This window comes from Phascolarctos cinereus, unplaced genomic scaffold, assembly GCF_003287225.1.
Source record: "Phascolarctos cinereus isolate Bilbo 61053 unplaced genomic scaffold, phaCin_HiC Scaffold_2;HRSCAF=192, whole genome shotgun sequence".
NCBI lineage: Eukaryota > Metazoa > Chordata > Mammalia > Diprotodontia > Phascolarctidae > Phascolarctos > Phascolarctos cinereus.
Window position 1 is genome coordinate 262,147,168 of NW_027555625.1, and position 17,282 is coordinate 262,164,449.

The window sequence follows — 17,282 nt, forward strand, 5'->3', positions numbered from 1 at the left end:
TAATCTCCAGTGCTACGGTTCCTCGGTTGCAAAGCAAAATGAGGGGCCAGTACTCTGGAACAGTGAGCGCTTAGAGAGTTAGCACTTGGAGAAAAGAGACCAAAACTCTAAGCAGCCGCCACCACCCCCTCGTCTTCAGAGCTGACGCAGGGTTAGTCGCAGGGCTGCAATGGGTTATGTGGTCTTCAGGGAGGAAGCCCTTCAGAGCAGATGGCAGCCTGGGCCTGGGGAACACAGCAATGTAGCTAGAAGCTTCATGGACAGTCTGGAGCCCCTATAAAGTGTCCACACACACACACACACACACACAGAGGAAGATCTGTACATGCAGAGGCAGCAGAGGGACCTTCTGGGCTCATCTGCCGGGCAGGTGTATTAAACTGAGGTGGCCTCCAGCCCAGCCCCTTTCCCACATCCTTCAGTCCAGGCAAGCCAACAACACCTGCGGCGCAAAAGGCCCCTGCGCACGGAGTAACTTCCCTAGGCGGCGGATTGTTCCCTAGGGAGCGCGCCCAGGTCCCGAGCACACGCGCGCGCCTCTCTTCCCCCCTCTGCCCCCCTTCTCCTAACACTGGGCACGCGCCCCTCCTCACAAACTCTCAGGCTGGAGGAGACGGCAGCGGCTGCTGCGCGCGCTCCTCGCCCGGGACTGGGACTGGGCTCGAGCTGTGCGCGTGCCGCTCGCTCGCTCTCCCGGAGCCCGGGCTAGCCTCGGAAAGAGCAGAAGCAGCGGCCGCTGCAGGGAGCTGCAAAGGGGGGGGCAGGAGGCGGGAGAGAATCCGAGAAGCCGCGCGGGTAGCGGCTTGTGGGTCCCTGGGGCGGCGGGGCGTGGGACGCGGGAGTAGGGGTTAACTGTCTTTGTATGCAGCCCGCTTTCTTGGAGTGGGCGACCCAACTAACGCTGCCTGTCCCCGCAATGCCCCTTAGCTGCAACCAGACTGGTCTTGGCGGGAGCGGCTGCTCCTAGCGACCGGCGGGACGGCGCGAAGCGGCCCCAGGCCAGCCGGGCCCATCACGTGCAGCCGCTTCGGACGCGCCGAGGCGCTGCTCACAGGGGACGTGGAGAGCCCGGGTCCTCCCCTGAGGGCAGCGGCCGTTCCCATGGTGAAAGGTAGGCGCTTCGGGCGCATGGGCTGGGGATGTGAGGGGCCTGTGCACCCGAGCCAGCGGACTTGGAGCTGGGAAGAGTGCATGCACTGGGGCCGGAGGCGATGGGGCTGGCGAACTGGGAGGTCAGAACGCCTGAGGAGCTCCTTTGGGCTTGGGCCCCCCTCCTCGCTCGGCGTGTCCCGCACTCCCCCTTTGCGGGCTACTCTGCAGCAGAGTCCGGCCCGGCTGCTCCCGCTTCCCGGCCCACCTGGGCCTGAGGCCGAGGTGGCTGCCAGTCCGGGGTGACCTCGGGGCCCCGGCTGGCGCGCGCTCGGGGATCTAGAGCAGACGTTGCAGAGGCAGGAAGCCCCGGGGAGGAGATGGGAGGGGAGGAGGTACAGGAGGGTGAAAGGTCTGCATTCGGGCCACGTCGCCTCCTACGCCACATTCCCCCAAAACAGCAGACTGGGAGGCAGGAAAAGTTTCCCAAGGTGGTGACCGTGGAAGACTGCTCCTTGTCTAGAGCCGAGAGCTTTTCCTGATGCCTCCGTTTTGTGGTGCCCCCAGCCCAACCACCCTGAGAAGCATCAAGGCCATGAAAAAGCATTTCGCTTTTTTCCCACCTGGGAAGAACAAACCTCAAACTGCCAGAAGAGAGTTTGATTATCCCCTACCATCCCCAAGAGCCTCCTCTTTTCCCTTACAGAGAAAAACCGTTTCTTAAAGGTGATCTTTGTATACTTCCACAAACGGGATCAGATCTCTATATGCTGCTGACATAGGATAAAATATTTGAGTATGCAAGGTCAGATCCAATTTCAAGGAGAGATAGAGGCATTTCCAAAGGTCATGTCACTGTTTTACCTGCAACCTCGCTGGAAATGGCTTCCTCCTCCTTCTCCCTTCCCAAAGGAAAGTGACACCAATAAAATCAGATCCCTATTGGACCTATTGGGCGTCTCCCTCTACGGGAGAACCGTCCCAGTCACACTGCCCCAATCTCCAGCACCCTTTGGGCTAGCATTGCCAGACCAAGAAGCTCCTAGGCAGTGGGAGGGATTCAAGCTGGAGAAAAGTTTTGGCTGCATGAAAAGGAGTTGATTTTGAGTCTTTTCCACCTTCTTGCTTTTTATAATTAAAGATAAGCTCCTTAAAGCATTTGAGATTGAATGCCAGAAAACTGAAGAGTAGGTGGTGGAGGGTGGACCTTCTGGCCTTGGGCAAAGACTCATCCCTTCTGACCAGAGTGATGGCGATTTTAACCCATTTATAACTGGGCCCAATCATGTTGAAGAAACTGGGCTCACCTAGCCAACTGAATTGTTTGGGCTGCAGGTACAGTCTCCTTCCTAAAACTAGTCTACTGGCCAACCAGATTTGATGTCAGAACAATTAATTAGCTGACAGGAAAAATGCCTTTAGAGGTGGATCGAAGTGAATGAGACTACAAAACCAGCCTATGGAAAACAGGCTATTTTCTTGGGTCTCTTGAGTGCTGTGTTCCTATTATAGAGCTGGAAAGTGGGGAACTTTCAGGATGAGCCCTTCCCTATAGCCAAGTCCAAGAGAACCCAGCCTGTAAATGGGGGATTATTAACCTGGGGTCCACAGACCTTGTGGATAGATTTTTTTGGGACCTGGTGTGAACTTGAACTTTTAACATTTTAATAACTATTTCAGTTTAATTGGTTTCCTTTGTAATTCTGTAGGTTTAATTTTGTGCATTTAAAAACATTCTAAAAAGGCGTGGTTAGGCTTCACCAGACTGCCAAAGGGGTCCAGGACACGAAAAACGTTGAAGAACCCCTCCCTGAGCCAGGTGTTTGATGGTGTGTTGGCAGTGGTAGCTTCTTCGATTCAAATCAACAAGGGTTCATGGAAAGTGTTTTGCTGGGCCCAGGGGCTTATTCCCAGGAGCCCAGAAGGACCAATGGCGCTTGGAGAGGTGGGAGCAATCAACTACAGCCTTCCAGCAGGGCCTTTCCTGAGGGATGCCCCTCCACTAACAATGCACGTACCAAAACTATCAAGGGCAGCATTTAAGGACTTATGGAATCACAGAATTAGGTGGAGGAAGAAGTGCTGCTCCTTTGTTTTAGGGAAGGGTTAGGGAGTGAATTAGAGGTTGGTGGTAGGTCAGAGCCTCAGGGTTATTTTCACACCAGCTGACAAACTACTTTCTCCCCCCCACTTATCAGCCTCTTTGAGTCTGGTCTATGGGCCTCTTTCACAGATCCTAGAACCATAGAACTAAAGCAACTGGCTTTCAACAGCTCAGCCTCAGGCCCCCCAGTGAGGCCTTCAGAGCCCTTTGAGAAGTGCCACCAGCTTGTTTTCTGGTGCTACTGATTGTGAAAGGCATCGGGATAAGCTCCTATAATTAGAGCTCTGAGCTCAGGCATGCTGGGCTTCGGCAGTAGAACAATGACATTGGAGAGCCTAGTGAGCAGTAATTACTGTGCTCAGGAGGGTAAAAGGGGGGAGCAGAATTACTGAGAGTGATTTATTACATCTCAGTAAATTACATCTGACTTTAAAACTCTAGGGGCAGGAGGGAAATGGGAAAACAACTGTGCCCTCATCTCCTGTTATTTCCCTGTCTGGGAATGCAGCTTACTTGATTTGCCTGTTTCCAAAATATCTGCCCCTTGTTCTGGCAAGGGAAAGGGAGATTTGAGGCAGAGGAATTGGGATGGGAGGGGAGGAGGAATTGGTTAGTGCAAGCCTGAAAACACGAAGCACCAACATTGGCATTTGGCTTACTGCATTACTGCATGTTGAGATTAAAACCATCATTGTCCTATCTCCCATGTGGTTGGGGAGGCTGGTTTGAATACCAGGCAATCCCCAAGTCCCATAGCCTCACATCCTGTATTTTACTGCCAGAAACAGACCAGAGAGAAGAGGTCATAGAACTCATGATGTCAGGGCTAGAAGGGACCTTTGACTTAACATAGAGGGTCAGAGCTGCAAGGTGCCTTAGAACATAGAATGTTAGAACTGAAGGACCCTAAAGATCGTCCAGTCCATCCCTTTCATTTTGTAGTTGAGAAAAGTGAGGCCAGAAAAGGAGAGAGATTTTGAAAATTGTGAAGTACTGTATATAAATAGGAATCGGGACCAGACCTGTGATTTCTTTGAAATGGGGAAACTTCCTGGTTGAAGAAACCCGCTTTACCCATGTAGATTGGCACCTTCTTTTCAATTAAACAACTTAGACAATGTTAATTGACTTACTTAAGGATCACACAGCCAGATGAATCAGATCCAGGACTTCAGCCCAGGTCTTCCTGATTTTGAGGCTTGCTGTCTATCCACACGTTGCCTCTCACTACATATAAATCTGTTCAAAGTCATGCACTTGATAGCTAAACCCAGACCACAAACAAGTCTCCTGACTGGTCCAGGAGGACAGGTCCAGGTCCAGGGTGTTCCCCACATTTGAAGGAAAAAATAACCTTTGCTGCTAAACTTTCTACTGAACACTGCTTGGGTGCCGGTCGAGCAAGGTGTGATAGATATGAGGTTGACGTGTCTTGGGTCATTTTGGTTTAGTCTGGGAGGAGGTTTGCAGCTAGTTTCACAGCATTCTTAATCCCTCAGTAGTTGGGTACTTTTCCTGGTGCTCCTGCAAAAGTGTGGAACGAATCACACAGTATACAGGTGAATGTGGCAGGAATCGTGTGGGAGGTAGGTACCTGGCAGAGAGCTGAAGTCAAGCCACATTTAAGCTGCACTCAGAATGTTACAAGACAGGTACCTTGAGGGCTCCACATTTTTTCAAGCACTTTGTTAGGATTTCTTATTGATCACGTACTGCCTTATATCATACTTATTTGCAATGTATTGTCTCTCCTGTTAGACTTTAGACCCTTCTGCTTTTCATCTTTGTATTTCAACCAGTCACAGTGCCATGTACATAGGAGGCATTCCATGCCTGCTTATTGGATTCGGTTGAACCAGGGATTCTGAACGCATTAAGTAGGTGAAACGACCCTGTTGGGGAGAAACAGAAGACAGATATCATATGAAGTTTGTCTACTGTAAGAGCAATTTGTCTCTCTTTCTTCTGTTTTTCCTCCAAGGTAATGATTCTGTAGAGTTTGCTGTAGTAGGACTTTGGACAAATCTTGTGGGTTTAATACATGTGACATTTCTCTCTCGGAGTGGTAGCATTTAATTGATTGATGGAAAAGTTCTTGAATGTCTCCATGTGGCTATCTCAGTTTGCAGACTTCCTTGGATTTTAGGAGTTATTGAAAATTTTAGGAGTCATTGAAAATCTGGTGGAGCTTTGCCACAACACTGCCTACTAGGGTGTGGAATTCCTGGTAAGGCGGTTCTGCCTTGAATCTGCTCAAGGTCCCTTAATTTAAGCAGGTTCACTGCAAAACAAAAACAAAAAACAAAAACAAAAAAATCAACAGCAACCTTTTATAACAGTTATCCCAATAAGATGGCTCCATGAGTGTTTTCCAGGATAGCTTATAGATTCCACAATGTAATTGCTAACAAGATAAAGAGTATGAACTCTTCCATCTGAGCATTTTCATGAAAGAACTTTTTAAACCATAAAGCATCAGTCAAGTTTAAGGAGTTACCATCATTATTTTTTTTTTATTCCTTACCATTTTCTTCTTTCTTCTCCTTCTTTCTCTTTTCCCTGTTTGCTTCGTAGAGGTGACCCAGAAGTCTTGGAATGGGCCATAGAATAGGGCCTTACTCAAATGACCTTCTCTGATCTTTTGGCATTAATCTGCCATCAGGAATATTCAATAAAGCAGAATGATTTATGAAGAAGCATCATGAGGTTTCCAAGAAAAAGCACACTGGACTTTCAGCCAGTTTGAGTCCCAGGTCTGACACTCACCATATAACACTTCCCCTCCCTGGGTCTCAGTTTATGTAGCCCCCCCAAAATGAGGGAATTGGACAAGACCAAGGGTTCTTCACCTTTTTTTGTGTCATGGACCCCTCTGCCTGTCTGGTGACATTTCATGGCCACTTGGCTCAGATAACTCTAGAGGAAGGAGTGAGGCTGATGGCTTTGTGCTGCTCTGCTTCTTAAATCCAGTCCACTGGCAAGTCTAAATATCACCCTCGTGATATCGTTGGTTGTCTTGGAGAACAAAGGATGAACAATAAACAGTGGACCCCTTCTCAGAATAATGTTTTTAAGTGCATAAAACAAAACACATAGGGTTATGAAGGAAACCAATAACATTTTCTTTTTAAAAACAAGTTCCCAGACCTCAGGTTAAGATGAAGCCCTGGGGGCAGCTAGGTGGTGCAGTGGAAAGGGCACTGGAGGACCTGAGTTCAAATCTGGCCTCAGACCAAATACTTGACACTTACTAGCTGTGTGGCCCTGGACAAGTCACTTAACCCCTATTGGCTACAAAAAAAGAGAACGGAAAAAAAAGAAGAAGCCCTGGATTAGATGATCTCCAGGTCCTATCCAGGTCTGACAGTTGATCAGCCTGGCATTTACCCTCATCCATAATCAACATTTCTACCCTAATCTCCAACTATTCCTTTATAATAAACCCTTATCTCCAGCCACATTGGACTATTCACCTTCCCTCAGACATATTCGTTACTTTCCTCCCTCCACATCTTTCTTCATGTTTTCCTTCCACCTGGAATGCCTGCCTTCCTATTTCCCATTATTGAAATGCTGCACATCCTTCAAGGCCTCTACCAAGTCTCTTCTCCTCCATGAGGGCATCCTTGATACCCAAAGTGCTTTCTCCCTCCTCTGGTTGAAGGTAGTACCCATAGTCCCAGAACAGAACAAAGCTTAGTGGAGATTGAGCTCGCAGGACTTCTTGGTAGGCGTACCCTCTCACCTGAGTTTACCTGCCTCTCGGACAGCCCTGAAGGATTGTTTCTGTTTTTTGTTTCCCCAGTGAAGTTCACACCAGGTTTGACCATCCAGTGCCATCTGCTGATACAGAAGTAAGAAGGCCCATGAGAGAATTAGTATGCTGGCACACCCCTCAGAAAAGGGACTCCATCCATTTCCTAATTCAACATAAATCCACTAGCATGTCAAGAATTGACTTGTCCCTTGCTCCAGGGCTGTTATCAAAGAGACAGAATCTTGTTACATTTTCACTGTGACAATATTGGATCACTAGCCAATTAACTTGTCCTTGGTGTGTTCCCCAAAACCAGCAATGCTACTTACAAGGGTCTGGTTTTATCATTATTAGAGTCAGGAATGCTCCATAAAAAGGGAGGCCAAACCACTGCAGCTAGGGGGTCCCTAGGTGGCAGCCAAGTGGCACAGTGGATAGAGGGCCAGGCCTGGCGTCAGAAAGACTCATCTTCCTGAGTTCAAATCCAGTCTCAGACACTTACTAGCTGTGTGAGCCTGTGAAAGTCACTTAATCCTGTTTGCCTCAGTTTCCTTATCTATAAAATGACCTGGAGAAGAACATGGCAAACCAGTACCTTTGCCAAGAAAACCCCAAATGGGGTAATGAAGAATTGGACGTGACTGAAACAACTCAGCAACCACCACCATCTCTGCAGGTGTCTAGTAAGGGATAGTTAAGGCTGCTTTGCTTCACCGGCTGAATAGGGAATAACAATCCTAAAGACAAATGTTAGCTCTTCAATAGCAATTCTACCGGTTAGAAGGATTCAATTCAGTAAACAGTAAGTTCTACCACGTGCCAAGCACTGAGCTAAGCATGGAAGATACAAAAAGAGGCAAAGACAGCCCCTGCCCTCAAGGAGCTTAAAATCTAGCAGGGGTAACAATGTGGAAATGAACACATATACATATATATAAAACAAACTATATACAGGTTAAATAGAAAATAATTAGAAAAGGGAAAGCATTGAAATTAAGAGAATTAGAGAAAGCTGTAGAAGATGGATTTTAACTGGGACTTAAAGGAAGCCAGGGAGGTCAGTAGTTGGAGGAGAAGAGAGAGAGCATTCCAGTAAGAGCTGGTCTCAAAATCAGGAAGACTTGGGTTGGAATGTTGCCTCTGATACATGGGAGACAGCCAGAGAAAATGCTGGGAGCTGAGAGATGAAGTGTTTTGTTCATGGAACCTCCAAGAGGCCAGTGTCATTGGACTGAAGAGGATGTGTTGGGGAGTAAGGTGTAAAAAGACTGGAAAGACAGGAGGGACAAAGACGGGGAAATGGAAGGATATTTCCCGGCTGTCAAGGACAGTTTGTTCAAGGTCGAGGTGTTAGATGTTACTCTATAGGTTGGGAACTTCCTCAGACATCTTAAACTTATCCTTTTTGACCCCTTATAGGCATGTTCTTTCTGAATTTATCTAATATTTTCTTGGACCAACTTAAAAATAACAAACACTTGTTAGTGGATAACTAATAGAACAGAATACTTTTTTCCTAATTGTTCGCACAACTTGTACATACTACTTTATTCACCTTTTAGTGGGTATACATCTTATCCTAACTAGACTGGTAGCAGGGACCATGCATTCCCCCTCTGCTTACCAATTCCATAGCACTTAGCATAGGCCTGAAACATGGAACTTTCCTAGTAAAGACCGGCTACTTGAGTCTTTGTCGTAGAATGTCAAAGCTGGAAGGATCATCAGAGGTTGTAACTGAGAAAGAAAGAGGCTCCTCTGTAACATCCTCAACAACTGGTTATCCAAACTCAGGAGACCTCCACTGATGGGGGACTCACTCCCTGTCAATGGTTACCTATTCCACTTTTGGACAATTCTAACTGTTGATGGTATTTTGGCAGGGTGGTGTTATGATGATGGCAATGATCCTTCAGGAGAGGCAACATGGCCTAGTGGAGAGAGGGCAGGCCTCAAAATGAGGAAGACTTAGATACTAATCCTGCCTCTGGCACGTACTGGTTATGTGATGCTGGACAAATCCCTTTATAAATGCTTCTCAGTCAGTTGACTGACTATCTCTCGATACTCCAGGCAAATCTCTTAGACTTTAAGTTATACAGCAGGTGCTGATCTGCATTGGTAAGGGGAGCGTTCCCACTGGGAGTTCTCTTCACCAATGAAATTACAGATCTGGACCCCCGAAAATACTTCTAAGGGCTTGTGATCTTTCATCACCGTAGGTATTCCCTGCAGTGGTACAGTTGGTAGCTACATCCAGGGGCAGCTAGGTGGCACAGTGGATAGAGCACCAGCCCTGGATTCAAGAGGACCCGAGCTCAAATTGGGCCTCAGACACATAACACTTCCCAGCTGTGTGACCCTGGGCAAGTCACTTAACCCCATTGCCTAACCAAAAAAAAAAAAAGGTAGCTACATCGTATGTGACTCTTGCTCATATCTTCTCATGAATATCCTACAAAGGGCCATCCAGCATGCTTCCTTTTACAGCTCAACTTCTAGGATTTAACTCATCATGTGTGTTGTCTGCCTTGTCCCTTGTTTTTGCCACATGACTGACTTACTACTTTATAATAACTTATTTATTATTATTGTTCTTATATGTTATTATTACATAATAATCCTTGTAGCATTTGAAATTTTACAAGGAACTTCCGTGGACCAAGCAACTCAGTGAGGTAGGTAGTATGAGGATTATTATCCCCATTTTTGATAAAGAAAATGAGGGTCTGGGAAGTGTTAAATTATCTGCCCCTGGTCAAATAACTTAGTAAGTATCTGAGTCCGGATTTGAACCCAGGTCTCATGAATCCGAGTTCAACCTTCTCTGTACTAAATTACTCAAATCTGCCTCTCTATAACTTCCACATTTCTCCTAATTCTACCGTTTGGAGCCAAGAATGAGCCTAATTCTTCTTTCTCATGACAGTCCTTTAGATATTTAAAGGTGGTGAGCATGCCCCCATTTCCCCTCCCCAGTTTTACTATTTTCTGGGCTTTCCACTGATCCTCATATCGCATGGTCTTTAGTTCCCTCACTATCATGGCCACCCTTCTTTAAACATGCTTCAATATCAAGCTTTCATACAAGGTTATATTAGCTTATGAAAGCTATGTGTACATGGCATCGAAACAGTTAGACGCTTCATTCAGGTGCTGAGCTAAGTGAAATGAAAAAAAAAACAGTCAATCAAGCTACCTCCTGGGTGTCTTATAGACAAAACATAAAGGTGTTGATAGATAAAAATTGTCACTTTATTATTGGCTGCTTTAGTATCCCTCAAAGCCAAGATTGTCTCTTACCTTGGGAGAATGATATAGAATTTGTCCCTGTAGGAAAGAGCAGGAGAGAGCCATTTGGTAGGCACTGCAGTTCAGCCAGAGGAGCCGTGCACAGGCCATGCTAATCACGGGTTCACTCTTGCCTGGATTGGGGAGGGAGTAGGTAAGGGGGAAGAGGGAGTGTTCCACTCAGAATAAAAATATCTCTTCGTCTCTGGTTTATAGATACAATTTTCAGAGCTCAGAATACCCTCTGCCACCTTCTCTACTTAACACAAATCCTATTCATCCTTCAAGGATGAATGAATGAATGAAACCCAGCCTTTCCTGTGAAGTCTTCCCTGACCTCTCTAGTGTACAAATAGAAAGAAGGAAGCAAGCATGTATAAGAGGCTACTATGTGCCAGTCACTGTGCTACAAATATTATCTCATTTGATCCTCACAACCCTGGGAGTTAGGGTATTATCATCCCCATTTTACAGCTAAGGAAACTGAGGCAGAGATTGGGTCTGACTTACCCAAAGTCACTCAGCTAGTATCTGAGGTTGGATTTGGACTCGGGTCTTCCTGATTCAGAAAGCCTAGCCCTCTATTCATTATGCTACCAGCTGTCTCTAGATCTCTCACCTTCTCATAGCACCTAATAACTGGGCCTTTCGTAGAACTGTGGCCAGAGTTGATATGGATTGTAAAGGATTTCCTCCTCATTGTACAGATGAGGAAACTGAGGCCCAGAGAGGGTCACACAGCTAGCTAGTAACGAAAACAGAACTCGGACCCAAAGCTCATAACTCTTAGTCCAGTGTTCTTCCTCCGGTGCCATGCTGAGCTATAATTCATTTAATACCAAATCAGGAGTTGCCCTAAACAGCTCTTTAGTATTGTTGAATCAGTCTTTGCCCTGTATTTTTATTGAACTTTTCATCCACATATGCCATCTTTTCAGTTAGATTGGCTCTTTGTGGCTGAGAGTATGTCAGCACATAGTAGGTGCTTAATACATGTTGGTTGATTATTGATGGTGCTAGGTATATCCAGAGAGCTAAAGGCTTTCAGGAAGAAGAGTAACTACAATACTGAGAGCATAATGCCTACTATGTGCCAGGAACTGTGCTAAGTGCTTTACAATTATTATCTTATTTGATCCTCACAGTAACGCAGTGCTATTTGCTGTTGTTCAGTTGTTTAAGCTGTGTCAGACTCTTCCCAACCTCAGTTCGAGTTTTCTTGGGAAAGACACTGGAGTGGTTTGCCATTTCCTTCTTCAGCTCGTTTTTTGCAGATGAGGAACTGAGGCAGACAGGGTTAAGTGACTTGCCCAGGGTCACACAGCTAGTAATGTGTCTAAGGCTGAATTTGAACTCAGGTCTTTCTGACTCTAGACCCAGCACCCTACAATTCACATTACCTCTAAGGACAGTAGCAATTCTCTCAGAACCAATTCTATGGCTTAGAGCTTGCTCTCTCTGCCTTTTCCTTCTCTGTTTAAGCTCAGATGTGCTTTTGAATAAGTCTAAGGTTACCAGACACCAGAATATTGAAAGGACTATCAAAGAAAGCCTTAAGAGGACACACACAATCCCCTCCACCCCACTCCTATTTAATCTTTGAGAAAAACTGGGAATGATAAAAAGATAATTCCTCCTGGAAGCAAAATATTTTTTCTGTGAAAATGAGTACTATAGAATTCGACATGATTTAATATGATTTTTAAAAAATCTCCAAGTTTTGGGGCAGCTAGGTGGCGCGGTGGATAGAGCACTGGCCCTGAAGTCAGGAGAATCTGAGTTCAAATCCAGCCTCAGACCAAACACTTGACACTTACTAGCTGTGTGATCCTGGGCAAGTCACTTAACCCCAATTGCCTAAAAATAAAATTTTTTTTAAATCTGCAAGTTTAAACAAAAGATTGTATCAGGTATATTTCAAATGCTAACCACATGATATGATAGGGAAAGGGGGAACCATATCTCCGAGTGAAGCCTCCTATCCTGAAACCTTGTAGGACAAATACATTCATTTATTTAGCAGGCATTTACTAGATGCTTGCTATGTGCTCCACAAGTATAGTGGACACAGGAAGGATATAAAGAAACATAGGGCATGGCCCCTCCCCTTGAAAAGCTTAGATTTTACTCAAAGGGAGAAGACTCCCTTAAATAGAACCATAAGGGATATCAGAAAATTTGTAGTCATAGAAACAAGGTTAGAAGAGTAGAGAAGCCCTGTGCCCTGAGATGGCCAAGAGAGTCTTCATGGAAGGCTTAGAACAAGAGCTGGACCTTGAAGGCTTGGGTTGTAGGCCTGGGTTTTTAGAAGAGGAATGGAGAGGGCACACCTGACTGGGAAGAGATGTGACATGGGGCATGAGCAAAAGCAAAGGTGTGAAAGCGGGAGTATAAATGATGCAGTAGGGGGATGGTCAGCAGCTGTCTGATAAGCAGAATCCAACCAAACCTGGCCCAAGGGATGTTGCCCCCATGATCTCATCTCGCAATGTCACGTGATGAGAATTTAGATGGTGGATCCTCTGATCTGTTTGAGTCTTAGGAGTCAGAAGACAGACACAGATTTGGAGATGTGTTGTAGCTGAGTCTTTTTTCAGTTGTGATTCCATTTGGGTTTGGGGGATTTTTTTTGGCAGATACTGCAGGAAATGGTTTGCCATTTCCTTCTCCAGTTCATTTTACAGATGAGGAAACTGAGGCAAACAGGATTAAGTGACATACCCAGAGTCACATAGCTAGTAAGTGTCTGAGGCCACCTTTAAACTCATGGAGATGAGTCTTCCTGTTTCCAGGCACTTGATCCACTGTGCCACCTAACTGCCCCGGGAGCTGGGAGGGAAGGCTATTTGGGTAATCCATAGACAGTCACATAGCCAGATTTGCACACTGATGTGAATAGATGTGTCGTATATGCTCATATTTAAAGCAAATTTTTTAAACTCATGCATCACAGTACTTCACAGGGGCTATACTCAGTATATGCAGAGTGATTTATTCTTCCTAGGAGCAAGGAAATTTTGACATAGAGAAGTTACAGATGCTGAAAAGCACCTATTGAGGGATACAGTCACTAACATACTTGGGCATCTCCCTTATCTCACCAGCAGCAAGAACCCAGCTAAAATCAACACATCCCCCTAGTGTTCCATCTTATTATTTTGCCAAACATGACATTATAGTAAAACTGGCAGTTGGGGGTGAGGAATAGGAAGAGTATCAAGGGAAGGTGTTTAACCAAATATCAATAAGAGACAGTGAATACAAGCAGCAGCCCTTGCAAAATGTTATTAGTAGCTTTTTAACATTTGTCAAGGGCCTCACCTAACAGTTGTTTGAAATGTCATATTTACATCATGTTTTCCAATTTCCTTTGCTTGGTATTTGCAGTTAAAAGTTTACAAATGCAATTTCACCAGCTACAACAAGAAGTTTTAAAGGGCCGTTAAGGAGCTTTCTTGAAGCAGAGTAAACATATACCCTTTTTCACTCCAAGTTCAAAGCAGGCACTCACTTCATACGCTGTATACTCTCTTTATGCAGGGCAGACAGCTATCTCCTATAGACTTTTGCACTACTAGGAGAACCAGAAAAAGGCAAGCTGACGCTTCTTCAAAAAGGCTATCAGATTTTGAATGAATGCCTGCATTTATTTCCTCTTCAGGTTCTTGCCTTCATATATTTTAAGTCAAAATTTTATCTTGGTTTAAGGTTAGTATTGGTACTGTACCTCAGTTCGGACTGCAGTGGCAGCCTCTAAGGATAGGGAATTGGGTAGGGATGGATTAGTATTCGCAAGAAAAAAAAAACAGCTTCATGGTTATAATACAGTGTGTTCTAAAATTATATAGATGTAAAAGCTTCTGTTATTTACCTGTGCTTAGAGTTAGCCTAGTTTAAAAAAAATCATTATGTAAAAAGCTTCTGTCTTGATTAGACAACATCTGCAAATTTTAAAATATAAGAATAAGGATAGAGACTCAATTTGAACTGGAAAGGAGTCTTTGAAGGGAAAGAAAAGGCTAGTATTTTGCAAGAAAAATAACGTTCATGCTTATAATACAGTTTTGAAAGCTTCTGTTATTTACCTGTGTTTAGAATTTGTTTAGTTAAAAAACATTCATCATGCAAAGAGCTTCTGTCTCGGTGAGACATCATTTGCAAAATTAAAAATAGTCAACTTTAATTTTAAAATCATGGGACTCCCCACTCATAAATGTACCACTAATTGCTGAACAGGTTGTCATTTCAGCTAATATACAAGTACAATAATGTGTCTTCTTGAATTATCGGTAGTTACTTTTTCTCAGCAGTGAATCATCTCTTGTGTTTCCACAGTATCCTTCCTCCGAAGGGTTCAAGGCGTTTCAATCAACGTAACAGATTGAAACAAGGAGAGAGGACTGTGGTTTGGGCATGTGTGTTGTGGTTGTGTTGTGGAGTCCTTTGGTGGACAGTTGTTGTTTTTGTGTGTATATAATAGGATCTGTGTTTGGGATGAAGATGTCTATTGGATATGGGCACTGTTGGTGAGTGAACAGTGTTTGTGAATGTGCATTTCATGCCTTATTAATCCCCTTGAGTCCATGTCTCATATCCCCGGGAAAATCATCGCCCTCTACTTCTAATGAGATCATGTCCAAAGCCTAGGCGACCGTCACTGTCTGAGTGGCCGTAAATAAGTCCCCTCAATTCTCAGAGCCTAAATTTCCTCACCTCAAAAATTAGGTTGATCATACTTGCAATGCCTAATTTACAAGGTAGTAAAGAAAACCTTTTGTAAATCCCAGAATGCTACAGAAATGTGAGCCGTGACAGTAGAATTGTGTATTGTTCTACAACGGTGCTGCATGCACAGCTCTTAGAACAGCAGTGAAGAGGAATTTAAATAATCAGATTGTAATTCCGTTGCTAGAGTCTAATTTAGCTAGGTCTCAGGGGTTAATGCCGCCATTCTTGGGGAAAGTGCCTCTGAATATTTAATGACTGCTGCTTTCTTTTTTTTTTTAATCATTTCGTCTGCAGAATGGACCCTTTTAACAACACACCTACGCACATTTAAAAATGGCTTAGCTCACTTTTTTTTTAAAAGGGAAAATTGATAAAGTAAAAATTGCGCCAGGCAGGAATTTTGCTTCAACCTCTGCCGCAAAAGACTGCCCCAGGCAGGAAAGTTGCACACAGAAGTTTATAATAGAATCGCTGAGTCAGTCAGCACAACAGAGACCTGCCTAGGATAAAGGGGAGGGTCTCTGGAAGACCAGGCCAGCAAGCCCTCTACTGTTGACCCATGAAAGTTCAAAATCTCAGAACAATAGGCTAGGTCTGGCCATCGTGAATGAGAGCTATAGATTTTGCCGTTGGGTGTAACTTTATTGTAGCTAGTTCTTGGCTACTCAGCCAGGCACTGGGGATTATCCTTGAAAGAAACAAAAGGCCAGGAGCCTTTGGTATCACTCCTTTCTTTCTCAAATGAAAAATGACCAGAATCAGAGGCCAGCTTACTAAATAAACATCTGTAAGTGCCTTGGCTAGGTACTTATTTCTAGAACAAAAGAAATTCAATTCCATTATCCTGTGTTGAGTGAGAAGTTACTATATGATCTCTAAGGCTTGAGTCCCTTCAGACTCTAAGATTCTAAGATCTTGGGTCAGATTGACTTTAATAATGTACGGTTTGCCAAGTATTTTCATATTCTATTAATGTTTCCCCTTTTCCCAGAAAAATGTCTTCCATTTTTTCAACCATTCCTAATATTATGGTTTCTAGATCTATTCAGTCTCCTACTTGGCTTTTTCTAGACAGCTTATTGACATCCTTCTTGAAATGTGTTGTCCATCTTTCTTTCCCCTCTGTTGGCAAAGGTGACCAGTCATAGAACTTAACTTGACAGTTGACAGAATCACAATCTGGCTGTGATGTCACAGAGACAGACAATTCTTTAACCATAGGCAAGACCTAACTCTTTGGGAAGATGTACTCTCATGGTTTCCCCAGTGAAACTGTGGACCAGAACATTAGGTCTAGGTTTACATGGACTGAGTTCAGTTTTGAGAGGTGCTTCTCACATATCGTTCTGTGGTTCATGTTTCTACCCAGCTTTTCCCCTGAGAACCTCAGGATTTGACTCATTTTGCCCTCACCCAGCGTCTCCTCTGAAAATATTAGAGTATATTTGGTGCCCAGATCACCTCAGATATGGGCTAAAACAGGGCTCAGCTCCCCTACAAGCACCCTAACTACATGTTGGATACAGAACAACCTTTCACAAAAAGAATGCCCCCCCAAAAAAACCCACAAAGGATTCACAGGAGCCCAAACAAGTCAAGACTGCTCTCCTTCCCTTTCGGTAAGTCTCACCTTCCTGTAGGACTCTAGCACCATCCAGTAACTGGGATTCCAATGGAAGGGTAAGGTACTTAAGGCTGTAAAGAAACAATCCTTCATCTTCTGGTGATGCCCACCGTCCCATAAGGAACCATTTAGTTCTCCAGGCTTATTATAGTTCTACCCTAAGAGTTGAAACTCCCCTAACTGAAAAGTTTGTACTTGAATTCAAGAAAATCAACTCCTGTCTCATGGACCTTGCACAATTTACATGAGTTTCCTTCTCTAATTTTGGTCCTTCCTCTCCTCTTTAGAAAACTTAGTTCCAGAACATGAATGACACTTCTCTTCAAAAGACTGAATCCAGGAACCATGCAGAGCAAATCCTTCTCCTTTCTCCAGGAGCCTGGATGCAGGAACTCAAGTGGACCTTCCCTTCTGTACAGGAGGCTGGGTCCAGTGGTTCTCTTGGATACTTTTTTGCCTCCTGTGGTTCCTGTCATGGCACCAAGTGGCTTCCCCTCAGAGATCAAAGTCCATTCTCTGGTCTCTGTCTAAACTATGTTCTCTCTGGATCTCTGATCTCCCTGCCAAATGAGTTTGCTACCTTTTTTATAAGCCTGGACCCCATAGAGTGACTCAGATCTACGATAGCCCTGACCCAATCAAACTTAATCAACTTCATTGACTACCAGTAGGTCAATAAGTATTCAGAC

At 44.6% G+C, this 17,282-nt stretch overlaps 1 protein-coding gene across 3 annotated transcripts in view; it reads left to right on the forward strand.

Annotated features, from left to right (window-relative positions):
* Positions 1 to 588: 588 nt before the first annotated feature.
* The window catches only part of FAM163B (family with sequence similarity 163 member B), a 61,578-nt gene continuing 44,884 nt past the window's right edge, over positions 589 to 17,282 (forward strand). For 2 of the 3 annotated variants that reach the window (XM_020981958.2, XM_020981956.2), the window contains exon 1: positions 802 to 1,111. The gene's annotated coding sequence lies outside the window, so the exon portion shown is untranslated. The other variant, XM_020981957.2, reaches the window with a different exon arrangement.